Raw genomic sequence first — 20509 nt, 5'->3', positions numbered from 1 at the left:
TGCTTAATATAAGGAATTAGAAATAATTTATACTTGTACTTTTACTTTTGATACTTAAGTATATTTTAACAATTACATTTACTTTTGATACCTACGTATATTTAAAACCAAATACTTTTAGACTTTTACTCAAGTAGTATTTTACTGGGTGACTTTCACTTTTATTAAGTAATTTCTATTAAAGGTATCTTTACATTTACACAAGTACTTTTTCCACCACTGCATCCTCCAAACCCAGATTCGTCCAAAGGACGGCCGGATGATGAAGCGTGATTCATCACTCCAGAGATTTTTGTTTCCATTGCTCCTAAGCCCAATGGCGGTGAGGTTGGAAAATCCATTTCATGAAGCTTCTGACGAACAGTTCTTGTGCTGACGTTGCTTCCAGAGAGAGTTTGGAACTCGGTAGTGAGTGTTGTAACTGAGGACCGACGATTTTAACGCGCTACATGCTTCAGCACTTGGTGGTCCTGTTCTGTGAGCTTGTGTGGCCTACCACTTCACCGCTGAGCCATTGTTGCTCCTAGACATTTCCACTTCACAATAACAGCACTTACATTTGACCGGGGCAGCTCTAGCAGGGCAGAAATTTTACGAACTGATTTGTTGGAAAGGTGGCATTCCATGGCGGTGGCACGTCAAAAGTAACCGAGCTCTTCAGTAAGGCCATTCTATTGCCAATGTTGGCTGTGTGCTTGATTTTATACATCTGTCAGCAACGGGTGTGGCTGAAATAGTCGAATCCACTAATTTGAAGGGGTGTCCACATACTTTTGTATATATAGTGTATGTAGATGTTCTGTTTCAATGGGCAGACAGATATTCAAATAGAGATGGGTTTCCTCATATTCAGGCGTTGATTGTCAGTCCCAATATCCTCAAAGAAGCTTGTGCGTGTAAATGCGTGTGCATGTGTGTGTTCATTTGCGCGTGACTGTGTGTATGTGAGAGAGAGAGACAGAGAGAGAGAGACAGAGAGAGAGAGACAGAGAAAGAGAGGAGAGGGAAAGAGGAAGTTGCACATCAAAACCTCCAGCAACTGGACAGCAAATATTTGCGTACCACAAAACACAAGAGCATTATGGTTTGCTCTTCACTATTTATTCAGACAGGAAAAAAAGTTTGACGCGTCAGAGAAGTTGTCGAGTGACCTTTGCGCTGGGCTACGAACAATCGTAACGAGTATTGGTTCTGTTATTGACCTCACTCATCAACACCATGAATAATTCAGAGATACACTCTTGCTTGTCCAGACTACATTAAGCATAAAGGCCTCTGACTTTTGATTGAACTGTTTTATATTTAATAAGCAACACAGAGCAGCCCGGATTCTCCTTTTTAAGAAGAATTTAATTGCATGTTGGTGACATCCATCACACTGTTGTCACCGCCGTGACCTTTTGTGGAGGGCTATTCAGAACCAGGAAGTTATGAGACGGTTTTCTATATTCCGTCACAACCACCCTAATGCTTTATTATGCGTTTTGGCCCATTTGTTAGTCACACTGTAGCAAGGCTTGGATTGTGTGGGCCTTTTCCCACATCATTATGAGAGGAGCTACAGAACAAGTAGTCTACACTGTTGGCCTATAGAACACCAAGTGGCAGGTCTGTCTCTCTTTAATGTCTGTTAATGGCTGAGATATTCCCCTATATGTATGATACAGCATTGATGTCTGCAGTCATGGGATATTCACATACAGTGGTCTATCATCAGCATCATCAACAAGGCCAGACTTACAGGCGTATTTTAGACTACACGATAGAAAATATATAATAATGTGTTCATGCCATCCCGATTCCTCCCCATGAGGGGGGTACAGCAGGGTGAAGCCCTACGGTAACGGGAAAACTCGAGGGGGGGACAATGAGCTAAGGATGAGGGGGAGGGGTTCAGCAAATGTCACATTCTTCACCCCAAGGAGAGGGTTTTAAATAGATTGCATCCCTTATGTGATTTCCACTTTCTTATTCTTAAATGTGTGTAATTTGGAGTGTAACAGATAAGGGGGAAAAAAAACACTGTAGGTTAACGTCATCAACCTCCATCCATACCCAAGGGAGGATGCTACAGCTAAAACTAGCTCCCTAGCTAGCGCACGGCATTGGCCTTGAAAAGTAATACAAGTAGTGGGAGTGACGGCGAGGGAGTGAGGAGAGATCAAATACAGGTGAGTGTTATCCCTGAGGAACTCCAGATGGCCTGCACTGCCCCTTCACTCATCCAGCTAGACGCTTCACTGTGTCACTAAGACAATCGTTCTTTAGAACCTACTTACGTACCACCACTCTTTATACATGTAGCTATATATAGCACTCATACTTTGTTAAGGGAGGCATGGCTCCCATAATCTTTTCAGACTGGGACAAACTCACCCCATTGATATCAATGTATTTATTACAGCAATAGCAATATAAGGCAAGGCGAAGTGAGATATCAGCTTACCCGAGGCTGAGAGAAATGTAAGATAAAGGATATTTAATATCCAGTTCACATCACGAGGGCTAAGCCTCTAATAGCACTTGGGGTTTCTGTGCAGGTAATGCCTTCATCTTTGTCTAAACACACTTTCATGGACTTTAACTGTAATAATATAAAGTGTGTGGGTCACAGATAAATGTAGTGTAATGGCTCAAAGCTGAAGATTACCCATACATCCTGTCTGCTTATTAATGCTCCTAGGCACTTCCACTAAAGGTGTTATCTTCAGGAGAGGAAAAAAAGCACATCAAATATTCTTAATTTTTTTTTCGTTATTTACAGCTCTTTGCATTTTGTCACATTGCGTTAGAATCACAAAGCGTGCATTCCGGATGGCAATAATCACTCTCTGAAAGCAAATATATAGGTACATTATTGGGTACAACATTACGCTGGTGGCTTGCGTTCTAGGTCCCATTACCCTCGCTTATTTTGTGTCTAAATGATAATGAGCATTCAAATGATAGCCTATATCATTTAGAGTGAAACTTGAATTTAAAACACTGGGTGCCATTTACAGAGGGGTCATGTTTTCTTGAGATCAATCAGGTGTCCTCTGCATCCAATAATAAGGAACCGCCTATGGTTTCCTTGAAGCAGTAAAAATAATGGTGTTGTCCTAATTATGCGTTAGGTGATGCATTATTTAACAATCTAACATACATTGCAGGGTTGGATATGAGTCAAATAATTTATGACAAGATCTCTTTTTTTTGCCCCACACTTTAAATCAAACTTCAATAAATGTGCCACCCCTATCCATTTTACATGAGGCCTTGCTGAAAACAATCAGGAAATCTGTTATTTCAAATTCTTCCGACAGCGCCGGGTCAAAAATACAAAATAACACCAAAGCACGAGAAGCTTCAGCACACTAGCTCACCTTGGGCTACACATCCACTTCAACTGGGAGAGAAACAGACAAAAGGTGGCGGATGATCCAAAAGACAGTCCCTCCAAATATTCAGTCTGATCCTAGCAATTATGGCATGTTGTGCTTGCTAAGGGTTTCCCACAACCAAAACCTCCTTTTCTATCTCTCTGTCTCTCTTCACCACTCCACACCTTCATCTAGTCCTTTCCGCAGAACACAAACGAGCGCAGAGTAAGTTCGGGTTGGAAAAAACTCAAGTTGTATTTATTTTCTCTGTCAGTGTCATGTGGTAGGCTTATGGAAGATATATTAACTTAACCGGGGAGAGATTGTTTTGAGAGGGTGACATGTCAAAGGTCACAGCCCATTGTTTGCTAGTTAGTTTGAGACAGTGTGACTCAAAACCAATCTGGTAAAATACATGTCTTTAGATTCACAATGATGGATCCATTTCCACAAACTGGTGTATCTGTGTACATTCATACATTTTACATTCCAACTCTTCTAATCTCACATACCCAGGCCTCATTCAGCTGCAGTTTCATTCCAACTCCATTTTGTTGCCCCAGATATATGCAGTAAATGACAGTAGTGTGCCTCTGCCACCACTGCTAATGACAAAAGCAATAAAACATTTGGAAGGGATGAGGCCATCTATCATGTGAAGCCCACAGAGAAACAGAGGAGCTTAAAAGCACAGTAAGAGTATACCCTGGACAGGGCCAAGGAAACCAAATGTATATTATATTACACATTGAAATGTGACCCTGTTATGACATCACTTATATTAAATCAAGGCCTTGACTCAGTATTACTTAAGCTGAACTGGTGTACTTCCTGAAGCGGAATGGGAAAAAAATGGAATAGTGTTGTCGTTTTTGTGACTGTAGAACATAGATACGGTTTGATTTAGACTGGCACGAGGCAAACATGGAGAAAGCGGGGTGCTGTAAAACAAAGACAGAATAGAAAGTGTGCTCAGATATCTAATTACTGTGGGATAGCGAGGTAACTGGACATACTGTATAGGCCAATACTTCTCAGGGAACCTTTAAACCCTTTTTGGGCCCAGCAAAGCAAACATGTTTTACGATGGGGTTTAAATAGCACCTTTTTATTAACACCAGGAGAGAAAAATCACGTATGGATTTGACTTTCTCAAGAATATTGAACTGGTTAAAACTACAGCACAGTGGGTTTAGCTAAAAAAAAATCATTTTATATGGTTATGTTTTTGTGGTAAATAAAAAAAATAAAAAATACAAATAACAATAATAAAAAAAAATATCGGTATCTTAGATGTTAGAGCCGACAAGGTGAAAAATCTGTTGATGCAAACCTAATTTGCTCCAGGGGCTCCGCACTACTATGGCTGACCCTGTAAAACAACACATTTCACTGCACCTATCCAGTATATGTGACAATAAAACCTTTATTTAAAAGTATTCCTTTTCCACAGTCTTGGATCTCACTGGGAGAACAAGCATTGAGAGAGGCAAGCAGCGCCTGTTGAATCAGATCACAAAAAAATGAATACTCCTCACCTGTCTGCTCGTGTTGACTCCTCTTGTTTAGATTTCACAGTGGGAAACAAATAAAACTGCATATTTACTTTTAATTGAAAGGAAATTAAAGACGCATCCACATCCGCAAGTGACAAAGGAAGATCACAAGCCTTTGGAGCGATGATAGCTTTTGTTTAAGATGGATTTCATAAAGAAACCCCCCTACTGATAATGATTAAAAAAAGATCTTGGACATTTCTCCAAATACAATTACCTCTGCATCACCTGATTCAATCAAATGCATTTGCATTCTGTTTGCATCCAGTGTTCCGTGAACCAGTAAACAAGACAGGAGGAAGAAATCTGATGTGTTTTCATGCTTATGGCTGCTCCTCTGTTTGCTACATTTTATTCCGAATATTTGAATTCTTATGAATTTGTAAATACTGCACAATGTACGAATGTGTGGATGAATGTTTTTTGAATGGGGGCGTCTCCTTGAGTCGAAATACTATCCCACGTTTTGAAACAGATGTTGCTTGGCTGGTGAGTACTTGAGATTAAAAATCAACTGTGCGTGATGTGAACTCAACCACTCTATGTATCAAAGTAGTAGCAGCATGTTGGATCTACTGAGCGATGTTGGCTGGCATCGTGACCAAAGTCTTAGTGGTGCTCTGTTACATACCAGATCACATGCTTCCCAACCTCATAGCTGCTCAGAGATCCCCCACTGCCTGTCCTGTTGCAAAGTGCAAAGAGGGACAAGTAAGTAGACATCATCTCTTTCACACTCTCAGTCCTATCACGTAAGTAGACATCTTCTCTTTTACACTCTCAGTCCTATCACGTAAGTAGACATCTTCTCTTTTACACTCTCAGTCCTATCACGTAAGTAGACATCTTCTCTTTTACACTCTCAGTCCTATCACGTAAGTAGACATCTTCTCTTTTACACTCTCAGTCCTATCACGTAAGTAGACATCTTCTCTTTTACACTCTCAGTCCTATCACGTAAGTAGACATCTTCTCTTTTACACTCTCAGTCCTATCACGTAAGTAGACATCTTCTCTTTTACACTCTCAGTCCTATCACGTAAGTAGACATCTTCTCTTTTACACTCTCAGTCCTATCACGTAAGTAGACATCTTCTCTTTTACACTCTCAGTCCTCTCTCAGTTTAACCTCTCTATGCCTCTACTAATACAGGGTTTAAGTTGAGCAGATGAGCCTATTGTTTTGCCAATTAGAGACACCTCATCTATCCACCCTGTTCTCCTGTCTCATCCCACACTGACTGAGCCCTGGCCCATCTTCACACGTATTCAATGAAAATCACTGAGGTCAGAGGTCGCCTGCACCACAGCTCAACATGTCTCTATGTCTCCATTAATCCAAATAATCACTTAACTGCTCCAATCCAATGAGTAAATGTAAAATTTGGGTGTGGGTGTATGCATTTGCCATATACTGTATGAGAAGAGAGCATTCAATCTGGAAGGATATTAACTGAAATTACATTTAGTTTCACTTTTATGTACGGTGGGTAAAGACCAAACCGACCAAACCAAACTCTCTGTGAAGACCAAACCGTCTTCATGTCTAAATGGAATGAGGGATGAGGAGCACATGGATGTGTGATCAAGAGAGGAGTGAAGTGAGACAAGTCATCTCTTCATCCAAACCTGCTGTCCAGCCACTAAATATTTCAACCAAATACAGTATTTCCCCTAACTGCTCTAGTAACAGAGTTCAGTGGAGGATTTAGCCAAATTCTTTATTTCTCTAGCAGTGGTATGCCTTTTGTGCATGCATAAAAAAAGACAAAGTGAGAAACTCACCATTCACACACTGTTAGATTTGTACAATTGGGAAAGCATATAATCCATAAAGAATTGTTTGAACTCGAAGATGAATAGATTCCTCGGTGTTCACTTCAAATACACCTCTCTCCCCACACACGTATGCTACGCAACAACTCATGAATAAGCACATAGGCTAAAGTAGCTGATATGAAATGCTTCGAATACGGGCGTAAATACACTCAGTCTTTCCGCAAAAGTTGAAAAAGGGATAGGGGAAAAACACGTTTATTGGCTGACCGACCACTGTGCAGTGGCATAATAACTAAGGAGGCTATTTATTCTTAATTGATATGGCCTTTCTTACTATGAAAAGAACAATTATTTCTAGCTCCACACGCCTCTCGTATGCACAGTAAGCTATCAACACAAAGTGCCCTGAGTGAAATGAGCAAGACTCGTCATCGTACAACTCCAAACTTGAGTGAGCCTTTTCATATTTTCCTATTTAAAAGCACCCCCGTTTCACCATCAAGATTATAAAATGTGACAATATAATAGCAATTTAGTATATCAACAGTATTTATAAGGCATTAAAGTCAATGACACATGGTGAGCAACAGTATAAAACAATGAGTTCTTGTTAAGCCGATATTGCTTTCATGGCATGCGGCATCATTTCATTCGAGCATATCACTGAGGAAGTCATCGAAGCTGGTAGGTACCCAGTCGCTCTACAGTTTTGTTTTGATGTTGACCAAAGTGATCCCACTTTGTTGATCTCAAAATGTGAGTTGGATTGCAATAGAAGTCAAGTCAATGGAATTACAATATAATATTTCTATTCCATTAGCTTTGAAAACGGTACCTTCGCCCATCAAGCCTATGGGGTACGGAATGTCCCTCGCTGTCTTTTCTTCGCTTTTCCCTCCACCATCAGCCCTGGAGTTGGATAGTCTGGGGACAGCTACAGTGTTGTGAGATTACAAAAAGTGAAGATCCATTTGTTTGATTTTAATGATCTGTTTCATGGTAAAGCAATACACATGTTCCAATATTCCGTCGACTTCACTGGAATCATGTTGAGTTCACCCTCTCATAACCTTCACATTGCCAGGTTATTTATTTACTTAGGCTGAAATAGAAAAGTCAGTGCAGTAGAACATAAAAGCAATCAGTCTCTGTGATTTAACAAGAACCTTGTCCTATCAGACTAAGAACAATACAGTACATCAGCAATTTTCTAGCCCTACTGCCTGAGTCAAAGAGAAGACAGGGTCTGTTCTCACAACGCCAGTTATAGTGTAAAGTGAAAATGTATGTTGTCTTCAGCATCACCAATGGAAAAACAATTAAATGTGATCGATGGAGATTGGGGGTTTAGGGGGGGGGGGGGTTGAATGTCTGTCTATCCCTGTTTACTTACCTCCCGGAGACACAAAATGTCAGCTCTAAGCAGTTTGTGGACTCCCCGCTAAGCGTTTGGCCTGCTCCAAACCAGACTGGTTCCATCTTCTGGACTCTTGGCATTCGACACACGCGTTGTGGCCATCAATGTGTCATTCAAATACCCTGCCTTTATAGTTGTACTACTGAAGAATGTTGCTTTCTTCTTTTGGTATTTTGGTTGTTCTTATTGGCATGATTGTCCTTGTGCTCGTCTCTTTTTCAGATTGAAAGTCACTTTTGACCTCCACTATCAAATGGCTCCATTCATCTGAGAAGGGGTCACAACGAGAGAAAAATCCCCCTTGGGATGTTTAGAAGTAAGTCCCCTCATTTCACTGCAACATTAAGTATTAAAGAAAACTGCCAACGTCACATGAAAAAAAGCTCAGTACACAAAAAAAGATAAGGTGATGACGCCAAGACAGCTGAAAAAAGTGTTTCTATTGTAAAATGGCAGGTATTGTTTTAAGCAAAAAGATGTCACAGTGGAGCCAGTGGCAAAGTGAGGCATGACAATGGTGCTGCTAAACTGCTTTGGCAAGAGATGACAGGGGCATTTGAAAGAAATAAACAGTCAACATCACACAGCCACTTTGTTTCCTCTACTTAAAAACATCCTGTTTCATTTCAATCCTAAAACATTCTGTAATTGGGCAATGGATGAAGGGGTGTGGGATATAGGGCGGCTTTTCAACGGCTGTGAGCAAGTGTTTTTTTTCCCAAGCTATTACTACCATTACAATGTGAATCTCTCGCCCCTATGGATTTGCTTTCTGTGTAGTGCCAACGCTCGTTCAAGAAAACTCCACATGGAATAAGCTAATCCCTTTCAAGCGGGACGCAGCAGCCGCGGACATGACTTTGCAAAGGGGGAGATGATGTCACCCGTTCAAAGTTTGGATTGAAAACACACTCCCCCCATTCACCACCTTCCCTTTGAAACTCACAGCCAACTACAATAATCAGCTTCCACTCAAAGTATTTATCAGATGGAGGGAAGACGAGATTACATCGAGAGCAAGTATGTGTCCCTATTATCCTGCCAGGGAGCGTCTAACAAGACTGACACTGGAGGTGACATGGAGAGAGGGAATAGGAGAGGAGGAGGAGGAGGAAGAGGAGGAGGAGGAGTATGAGGAAGCGAGAAAGGGAACAGTGTCTAAAAGAGAGAGAGAGAGAAGGAGGTTGAGAGAAGAGGGGTTGAGAGAAGAAACTAAAATACAACTCATTATCCCAACCCCAAAAACATCCCACACTCTCTCTCGTACACCGCTTTTGTTTGTGCACTCTGTCTTTGTCATTTAGTCTTACTTATTTATGAGATTTTACAAGTTCCTGTGAAGATGCAGAGCTTTGCAGTTTATGTCTAATTTAGTAAATATCCTTTCGCCAGTCAGGCTTGTCATCAACCCCCCCCCCCTTTTATGCTCTCTGCTTTTGTCTGACTTTCCTCGTTCTGTCTTCAATGGTTTGGAGTGTGGTTGGTTGACAAAGAGAAAACTAAACGAGTCTTGATACTACAATGCATTCTCTCTGATTTGCAGTCTGTTTTCCGGCACAGAAGTTGAACTGCTTAACTGTATGCCACAGACTAAACAACATGCAGTAACTAGTGTGAGGGCTTCCGACTTCAACACTAGTTTTGTGAAGTTTGTCTAATATCCATTGTCTTTTAATGCAGAGAGGAGGATAATGGCCAGTAACACACACAACAGTGATCTGCTCTGTCTTGCTGGATCTCACTTTAGCAATACCCATGTTAATAATCACAGTAGTATGATGGGTTACAAAAGGAGAAAAGAGAGAGAGAGAGATGAAATACATTTGGAATGTTTTATGGAAAACAATCTGACACAAAGTAATATTCATCTCCAATGAATCCAATATTCTTTTTGGAATGATATTAGACGGTATCTATTATATCTTCCATTGTGTTCCCATCTGCCCTTTTCAGGATCTAAATTATGTGCATTAGTACTGTACGTAAATGGGCTAATGCCTGTCTGTATTTAGCGGGCTACATGCCGTGAATATATTCTCTGCTTCAAGAAGTAATTGGTAATTACAGTGGTCATTTAGGCAATCACTGTCTCTCTGAGATTCATGTCATTCTTAAAAATAACTAGCTCTTAACCTTTGACAGAATTCTACAGAAACTGTTCATCATCACCCCCGCTTTGATTAATTTTTTGCACACACACACACACACACACACACACACACACACACACACACACACACACACACACACACACACACACACACACACACACACACACACACACACACACACACACACACACACACATATCAATAAAATTGATACTTTTACATTTGTTAACTGTGGCAGTCTACCTCCCCCATGTGAAGAGGAAAGAAACATAGATCTGAATAGCGCCAGGAACGCAGCACACTTCTAAACTCATTTGACCTATCCCTTGGACGAGTCTCTCCATCTCTCCCAACCAAAAGTTATGAGTAAGTATTGCTACACTTTAGCAACAATAAGCCTTTCTTTTCCAACCAAAGCGTTCTCCTCTCACTCATTCTTCATCTATTTCTTGCCTCCCCTCTCAGTTTCTTTATTTAAAAACCTCACATCACACATAAGTCATATCTGTGCATAATGAACCTCCATCCAGAGAAACTTCGCTTCCAGGTGGATATTGTATGTGAGAAATAGCCAGGTTGACAACATTAGCATTGAAACAGTTATCCCCTAAACTTACAGCCTCCATTATTGGATGTTCACAGACTCTTTAGCATCTTCACTTGCCTTTCCCGCAGGCAAAATGTGAAATCAGTTTCTTACTTTCACTGACTAGCAGATCAGCTTTTTTTAATACCCAGCAAGAAAGAAACTAATTTCATAAATACAGTTTATCCCTGGTACAGACAATATAAAGTATTTCAAACACAGTGCTAATAACAAAACCCATATAAAAGCTATGTGAATGTGTTTTTGTTTCACACAGAACAAGACAACACTAAAAATCAAAACATTATGAAACAACATCGTGCCACTTATACGGAGCATTCGGACCACATGTATTTCAGTTGGTTAGAAACAGGAGGAAGTCATATAGGGAAATTAGAGATTAGCTTAATATTGAATGTTGAAGAAGTCATGTCGGGACAAAAGTTCAAGCAGTTTAGCTGTTCCTTTGTACACTGAACCCTAAAATGTGATTTGCACACCTTATAATTCCTTACTCTTGCAACGTTTGTGCTCGCTCAAATTGAGAAACGAAATGAACTCAAAGAATGGTCCCTGTAATATTAATGAGGGAGTCGGTATGGGTAGTGTGATTTAAGCTACCTTTTATGCCTGAGTTACACAGCTCAAATTATGTATTCAGAATAATACTTAACATTTTCTTTCTTTAACTGAAAGAATGTAGTCTACCGTGAGACTCTGCTTAGTCGAAGGTGTTTAAGATACAAAAACGGAGAGATTAACCCAGCGACGGCCTGGCCCTCTCTCCTTGGCTGTGCTTCACATCCCTGCTGATACGACGCTGTGACTTTGGGCCTGAGTGACCACGCCTGTCTGATAACATGTCACTGTGGAACTCACTAAACTGGGTTTGCCTTGATGGATGTGGCAGTTGGTTGACCGATGTGGAAGCTGTTTAGCTGAGACATTTACACACGTCAATATTCCTTCTTGCTCTCTAAAACACAGAATATTTCTTGTTGTACTGATCAAATCCATAACTAAACTAGGAGTGGGCAGGGGTTAGGGAGTGGGAGTGGGAGATACAGGAGTGAGATAGGGGACTGCGGTTGAAGTGGTTGAATCTGGCAGGTATGACTTCACCATTGTTTTGAGAGGACATAGGGCCTACCTTAAAATGTACCACCTTCATACAAAATAATACCATCAGGCCCTCAGAGGGCTTTAGGGTTGTCAGGTGTTGAAATGTTTTTAAAGGTTTGGGGAGAAGGGACCCTCGAAGCACATATCATACAGTGCATTCGGAAAGTATTCAGACCCGTTGACTTTTTCCACATTTTGTTACGTTACAGCCTTATTCTAAAATGGATTAAATCGTTTTCCCCCCCCTCAATCTACCCACAATTGCCCATAATGACAAAGCAAAAGTACACATTTACATAAGTATTCAGACCCTTTACACAGTACCTTGTTGAAGTACATTTGGCAATGATTACAGCCTTGAGTCTTCTTGGGTATGACGCTACAAGCTTGGCACACCTGTATTTGGGGAGTTTCTCCCATTCTTCTCTGCAGATCCTCTGAAGTTCTGTCAGGTTGGATGGGGAGCATCGCTGCCCAGCTATTGTCAGGTCTCTCCAGCGATGTTTGATCGGGTTCAAGTCTGGGGTCTGGCTGGGCCACTCAAGGACATTGAGACTTGTCCTGAAGCCACTCCTGCGTTGTCTTGGCTGTGTGCATAGGGTCATTGTCCTGTTGAAAGGTGAACCTTCACCCCAGTCTGAGGTCCTGAGTGCTCTGGAGCAGGTTTTCATCTCTGTCAGAGTGACCATCGGGTTCTTGGTCACCTCCCTGACCAAGGCCCTTCTCCCCCGATTGCTCAGTTTGGCCAGGTGGCCAGCTCTAGTCTTGGTGGTTCCAAACTTCTTCCATTTAAGAATGATGGAGGACACTGTGTTCTTGGGGACCTTCAATGCTGCGGACATTTTTTGGTACCCTCCCCAGATCTGTGCCTCAACACAATCCTGTCTCGAAGCTCTTTTTGATCTGTCATGCACTGTCAACTGTGGGACCTTACATAGACAGGTGTGTGCCTTTCCAAACCATCCCCAAACAATTGAATTTACCACAGGTGGATTCCAGTCGAGTTGTAGAAACATCGCAAGGATGAACAACGGAAACAGGATGCACCTGAGCTCAATTTGGAGTCTCATAGCAAAGGGTCTGAATACTTATGCAAATAAGGTATTTCTGTTTTTTTTTGGTTTAATACATTTGCAAACATTTCTAAAAACCTGTTTTCGCTTTGTCCTTATGGGGTATTGTGTGTAGATTGATGAGGATTTTTGGGGGGGATTGTATCAATTTTAGAACAAGGCTGTAACGTAACAAAATGTGCAAAAAGTCAAGGGGTCTGAATACTTTCCGAATGCACTGCATATAACGATGTTGAAGGTCATGATTATGGGAATTGGGATATGTTGCAAACAGTGAGAACTAACCATGCTCTTAGAGCAGTAGCCATCGGCGGATCTGTTTATTTCCGGTCTGCCTCCAACGCATACTGTCCATACACATTGTAAAGGCAGAGAGGAGAGCAATAAAGAACTTGGGTTGGCTGCTATGAAAATGGCTGCTTTTGACCGTCAGTCTATGGCAACGCCTGTGTGCGTTTGTGTCTCTGAGAGTGTTTGTGTGTCTGTTTATTACACTGCACAGACTTGTGATCAGTCGGAACACAGCAGGATCACGTTTGCGCTGACAACGCTGTCACCCTATTTAGGCCTTATAGGAATTAGACTGGAGAAGATCTGCTCCTACAACACTCTAAGCTGTGTTTTAGCATTTCTGTGTGGTTCTGGATTTTATCAAGATTTCCCACTGAGTAGAGAAATATTAGTGTGGCAGATATATCTGCCAATTCAAACTTGCATCAAAAGCGTATCGACCACGCAGCCGAAGCAGCATCTCCGTGCACTTCGTCCTTTGAATTGTAAAATCAGCTTGGCAAAAGAAGTGGCACCATAAAATTCAGCTGTGGTTTTCTTTCAGCCAAAGCGCTTTTCTTTTGTCGAAAAAAAAGGGGAGAAAAGCCTAGGTCTTAGCTGCGCAAGAGTATGGGGAATGCATGGGTCCATCTGGCACCCAAAGACGAGGCTTTGTCAGGATCCATCCAAGACAAGACACATTGCTGCAGAAGGGTCCTTTTCTACAGCACCTGCAAAATACCTCTGAGCCCAGCCACAGAGACGGAGTGACTGACTGCATGCTCACATTGTTCTATATTCTGCAACGGTAATCACTCCCGCACCCTCTATGTGCCCTCGCGGAAAACTTACACTCCCTCTTAGGCTTCAAAAACGGGAAAATAAGATTGCCTTTAAGGTTTCTCAGTGCTGTGACATTGCACAGGGACAGAGACACAGGTACAGAGAGAGAGAGATGAGGGAGCACCTAGAGAGAAAGATGAACAGGAAGAGAGAATACCTTTAACCTTTATTTAACTAGGCAAGTCAGTTAAGAACAAATTCTTATTTACAATGACGGCCTACTCCAGCCAAAGCCGGACAACGCTGGGCCAATTGTGCGTCGCCCTATGGGACTCTCAATCACGGCCAGATGTGACACAGCCTGGATTCGTACCAGGGACTGTAGTGATGCCTCTTGCACTGAGATGCAGTGCCTTAGACCGAGAGCTCCGAGTGGCGAAAGAGAGTGCAAAAGAGAGGAAGGAAACGAGAGAGAGAGAGAGCAAGAGAAAGAAATGGAGAGATGTGTCTATTATTTACCCTGGGACACCTCATGCTTCACTGCTCTTCGTTAGGGAGAGAAAGGACGTCTTGCCTTATCGCAGGTGCCCAATTTGCTCCCGATTTTGTATGCGTTCTCAATTGATTTCTGTGACAAAGTCTGAAATCATGTTCAACTCTGACTATGACATTTGAAAAGGGTGCTCGACTCCCTCAGAGGTGGGTCTGTTTCCTCTACGTGGAGATGTCTGAGAAGCAGACAAAAAAGGCCACATGAATAACCATAATATGCGTTTTAATATAGACTATTCACAGCTGTTTTATGAAAATTAGAATTAGGTTATGCTTGAAGCACGTTGATGATAAATCCGTTCTAAGCTTAATTATGATGCTATAAAATATGTCCTGTACTGGCACATACAACTTTTTAAGTGTATTAAATATTCCAATCATATTTAAAAACGTTATAATCTCTCCATATAATTAGAACTGTATGAGTAATTGCCAGTGAGTGGCAGAGGTGAAGGTGAATGTAATTCCCATATAGTCATCTTCCACAAGACAACCACCACAATAAAACTATAATAAAAGATTTAAAAACCACTACCATCCAAGACAATATAATGACACTGGTAATTTCACATAAACCAGGCACACAGAGCCATGTCTACTTATGTCTTCTTTACAGAGAGATTACAGTAGCTTTAGATTGAATTACACACTTGCTAGTGCACAGCACACATACAGGTATTGACATTTAAAATGAAGAATACATAGTGAAGGAATATTTGATACTACAGTATATGTCCAGGCAAATGTCCTTATCTCCATAGCTCAGGAGGTACAGAGAACAGCCACAGAGAACATGTCTATATTTCTCTGAGGCTACCTTTCATTCCAGATGAGAGTTAGCACTAACTCCATGGTCTGAAAGGACACTAAAAGCAGAGCTAGCAGTATCAGGTCAAGTTGCTTGACTGATCTGTTACACGGCAGGGCAATGGTTGCCCGTGGCACTTGTCTAGTGAATAGCTTTAAGTACAACGAGCCATTAAGCAGCACTATCGAGGATGACTCAGTTCCAGAGCACGGTATGTGGAGTGGTAATATAGCACAGTCATGGGATCAAACACCATTGAAGACATCAATACCACTGTATGTTTGTTAACCCTGCTTTTTTTTATTGAATTAAATTAGACACAATTTAGCACTATAATAAGCATGGAACAAAATGTTGATCACAAAATGAAATGATGTCCATTGCAAGTTGTCATGAACATTTGTATGATGTGGACTGTCAAAGCTGCTGTTTCTGACAATCCGACAGAGCCTTAGATCCTGGCTTCAACTTATCTAAAGCAGCTTAGAGCATCAATGTGTCCATCAAATCCAACCCCTCAGAATGGGAGACCTCCCTCCCATTGTACCAGTAAGTCAGTGCTTTAGAGAAGGGGACGGGAGGGAGGGAAGTTATAGTCCCAAATCTCTCCTCCTTCAAGTCCATACAACACGCCAGTGACCCACGGTTCTGAGAGCTGCTAGAGTCGGCTACTGTATGTGTGAGTTTCACTGATGGCCTCATTGATGCAGCAGGACACAGAGCCATAGAGCCCGGGCATTTTAGCTTCCAACCACAGCTCCTCGGAGGACCCCGCTATCCCTCACATGTACGCCGAGATAAAGCCGCGCCAGGCGGCATCAAAAGTTGCAGGGCCAAAGTTTTGCCCGAAGAACAGAAAAGAAAAATCAAGAAGTTTAAGCTGTGGAGCCTTCCCCTAAAGGCAAGCTGGCCAGCCATCTGCGCACACTCTAGCCATAGCCACCACCCCTGGAAGAGAGGGAAAGAGAGAGAGACCACGAGAGAGAGAGACGCAGAGAGAAAGAAAGAAAAAAAGAAAGAAAGAAAGAGAGGAACAGAGAGAGAAAGAAAGATAACAAACGAGGAGGTGGACAAGCAGTCCTGGACTGTCAATGACCTCCGGATGGCCTCTTTGAGCTGGACGACTGTGTTTCCCTACAACACCTCCTGGAAGACGTTACCTCTCCTCTACTAGGGGTAAGACACACATCTCCTGCATTTGAAAAGTTTGAAAGGTTTCTCTTTAAAAAAATGGACAATGGGCATTGACCACTGACATTGACTATGTATGCCTGGAAGCGTGGCTTTCTTTTCACCAAAAGATCCCAGTTTATTTGTTTTTTTATTCCTCTTTCCTGGGAAAATCTGCCAGAGCTTATACATCGAAGCCAACACATGAACTTTCAATCAGGGATTAGCCGGATTTTCCAATGTGGATCTTCTTTTGTGAATTTGGCCAGCGTCGCCTCTGTCGTTGGCAAGGGGAATGTAAATAGAATATGATCCCTGGGCCAAGGGGATTGCCTCGCTTATTTCAAAGAAAGACTTCAAAAACAGGGCCACTTAGCCCTCTCCGTGAGTGTGATGTTTCAGCGGTTTGAAGTGTCGTCCACAAGACAGACCACCAAAAAGTCCTCTTCAAATGTAGGCAACATATTGCCGTCGAGCACTTTGTCAACGCGGCCAAAAGACAAAACGGCTCAAAGAAAAGGAGGAGAGAAGGCAAACACAACAACTGAAGACAGAATGAAAGCGATCTCTCTATCAAGTCTATTGGCCTTCTGACATCCCTCTATCTCTGTCCATCCCCATATCTCCCATCCTGCCTGGGCCCTCCTCTCACCATTGTCCCACGCAGAAGTCCACTTTCCCAGATATAGATGCTAATCCGAGCTTACCGTGCTGGCTCGTCAGATAAGGGGGCGCCACACTGCTGCATGTATGACTCCCATGCACTATTAGAGCTCTGGTTGTGGCCATGGGCCACCAGAAAAGTTGGATTGAGGTCTATCTGAATGGGGCTTTGTAGACACACACAGGCAGCACACACACATGCATGCACAAAAGCTACCCGGGAAGACTTAACTTCCACATGAACAGAAGTTTTAACTTAAAAAGAACAATGGACAAATATGCCACCCAACTGAGCTTTGTGTTTGTTCTTGAAATGTCAATTTGAAAATCCCCCCTACTTTGAAGAAGATAGGGGACTATAATCAGGCTGCAAACGCACCATTTTTTTTGAGTTAGTGCTTAAACTGGGGTATTGCAGCAACTTTGCTGTGTGTTCACAACATCACATAAAAAGTGACCAAGGTATATCTTTACCTCCAAGGCTGCACCCCTCTAACAGAGCTCTGTATAACAAAGTATCATTGTTCAGCAATACATTGTAAATGTATATTCTCTCTTTATCCATCTCACTCCGCCATCCCCTTGTCACAATCCCTCTCTCTCTCTCTGTTTACTAACAATCGCTCTCCCCCCGTCATCTCCTCCCTTCCAAAAGTCTGTCAGCCTAGCTTGGTGTGAAGTGGGGGGCGGTGATGGGGGGGGCTGCTCATCATACCCCGGCCCCCCTGATGCGCGGGGCTGTTCAGCAGGTATATAGCCTCCCACTGGGTGGACGGCAGGCTCCTGGGGAGGGAGGGAGGCTTGTTTTGGAGCTGGTAGGGGTTCCAGGAATCAGACAGGTCTGGTGTGCTCACTCACATCAGCTGTGATTCAGGACGCCACTTTGCGTGGTTAACTTGGAAAACTAAAACACTACTGAGCATCAAGGTAAACAGCTGTCAGTTGTCTCCCATTGTAATACTGTCGCGCTCTTGAAAGTGGAGAAAGGTAGGCCTACAGAAGTAGATAAAGGGGAAAAGGTATGGTATGGTGACTATGTGTCTCCATTTCATTGGTCATTCAATAAGAACTGAAACCCTTGTGGAGAGAGTGATGGTGAGGAGAGGGTTTAAGCCTCAGAATGGCTTTGAGGCACAGTAGCAACCACATCCCAGTTTGTTTCTCACCTATTCATGTCACCCTTTGTTCTCTAAGTCCTGTTTCTGCATGGAGATCCGTGTCTAACCAACTCTCTTTTGTTTGTCTTTAAGTTGCTTGTTTTCTCCACAGCAGCGTGCACCAGAGTTTCCTGCTTTTTTGTGTGATTAGTGCGCTGTATCAGAGCAGGGCTGCTTGGGGCCCGGGGGTGCTCTCTGCTGTGTGAAATGGCCCTGCACTCTGCCCACCTATCTCTCCCAAGAAGGGGCCACAGCCTCCCAGTGGAAAATCCAGGTCCCCGAGCAGAAGACGAGGAGGGGAGGGGATTAGGGGTTCCGCGTGAAAACCACGGTAAATTGAGTCCTCACTGTTTATTTTTATACTTTGCATTGTAAATTGAAAGGGTGGGGTAAGGGGGGTGAATTAGTCATATTGTCGTTTTCAAATCAGATTGTTTTTCCCAACCAAGCAAATGTAACACCCCAGAGCACAGAGAAGACAATGCAAGCAAATATATGTGTGTCTGACGAGTGGAGGGAATCAGATATAACCTACTTTGTGTTCTTTATTTCTGTTGTTTGGCAGGACGGGCAAGACTGGTGTTTTTAGTTACCTGGACAGGACAATTCATTAGGAACGCCATTCAATGGTGTCTAAGTACTCGTTTTGGGCCTACTTCAAATCAAATCAAATCTTATTGCTTACATACACATGGTTAGCAGATGTTAACACGAGTGAAGTGAAATGCTTGTGCTTCTAGTTCCGACAATGCAGTAATATCTAACTAGTAATATAACAAATTCACAACAACTACCTTATACACACAAATGTAAGGGATGAATAAGAATATGTACATATAAATATACGGATGAGCGATGGCCGTGCGGCATAGGCAAGATGCAGTAGATGGTATAGAGCAGTATATACATATGAGATGAGTGATGCAGGATATGTAAACATTATTAAGGTGGCGTTATTTAAAGTGACTAATAATAGGCATAGGCAAAATGGACTGGATGGTATAGAACAGTATATACATATGAGATGAGTAATGTAGGATATGTAAACATTATTAAAGTGCCGTTATTTAAGGTGACTAGTGATACCTTTATTAAGTCCATTTATTAAAGTGGCCAGAGATTTGAGTCTGAATGTTGACAGCAGCCTCTCTATGTTAGTGATGGCTGTTTAACAGTCTGATGGCCTTGAGATAGAAGCTGTTTTTCAGTCTTGATGCACCTGTACTGACCTCGCCTTCTGGACGATAGTGGGGTGAACAGGCAGTGGCTCGGGTGGTTGTTGTCCTTGATGATCTTTTTGGTCTTCCTGTGACATCGGGTGCTGTAGGTGTCCTGGAGGGCAGGTAGTTTGCCCCCGGTGATGCGTTGTGCAGATCGTACTACCCTCTGGAGAGCCTTGCGGTTGAGGGCGGTGCAGTTGCCAAACCAGGCGGTGATACAGCCCGACAGGATGCTCTCAATTGTGCACGTGTAAAAATTTGTGAGTGTTTTAGGTGACATGCCAAATTTCATGCGCTGTTGCGCCTTCTTCACCACGCTGTCTGTGTGGGTGGACCATTTCAGTTTGTTCGTGATGTGTACGCCGAGGAACTTAAAACTTTCCACATTCTCCACTACTGTCCCGTCAATGTGGATGGGGGGGTATTGGGTGCTCCCTCTGCTGTTTCCTGAAGTCCACGATCATCTCCTTTGTTTTGTTTGACGTTGAGTGAGAGGTTGTTTTCCTGATACCACACTCCGAGGGCCCTTACCTCCTCCCTGTAGGCCGTCTCATCGTTGTTGGTAATCAAGCCTACCACTGTAGTGTTGTCTGCAAACTTAATGATTGAGTTGGAAGCGTGCATGGCCATGCAGTCATGGGTGAACAGGGAGTACAGGAGAGGGCTGAGAACGCACCCTTGTGGGGCCCCAGTGTTGAGAATCAGCGGGGTGGAGATGTTGTTTCCTTCTTTCATCACCTGGGGGAGGCCTGTCAGAAAGTCCAGGACCCAGTTGTACAGGGCAGGGTTGAGACCCAGGGTCTCGAGCTTAATGACGAGTTTGGAGGGTACTATGGTGTTAAATGCTGAGCTGTAGTCAATGAACAGCATTCTTACATAG

Source organism: Salmo salar, chromosome ssa11, assembly GCF_905237065.1.
Source record: "Salmo salar chromosome ssa11, Ssal_v3.1, whole genome shotgun sequence".
Classification (NCBI taxonomy): Eukaryota; Metazoa; Chordata; class Actinopteri; order Salmoniformes; family Salmonidae; genus Salmo; species Salmo salar.
The sequence above is the reverse complement of the archived record's forward strand: the minus strand, read 5'-3'. Positions refer to the sequence as shown.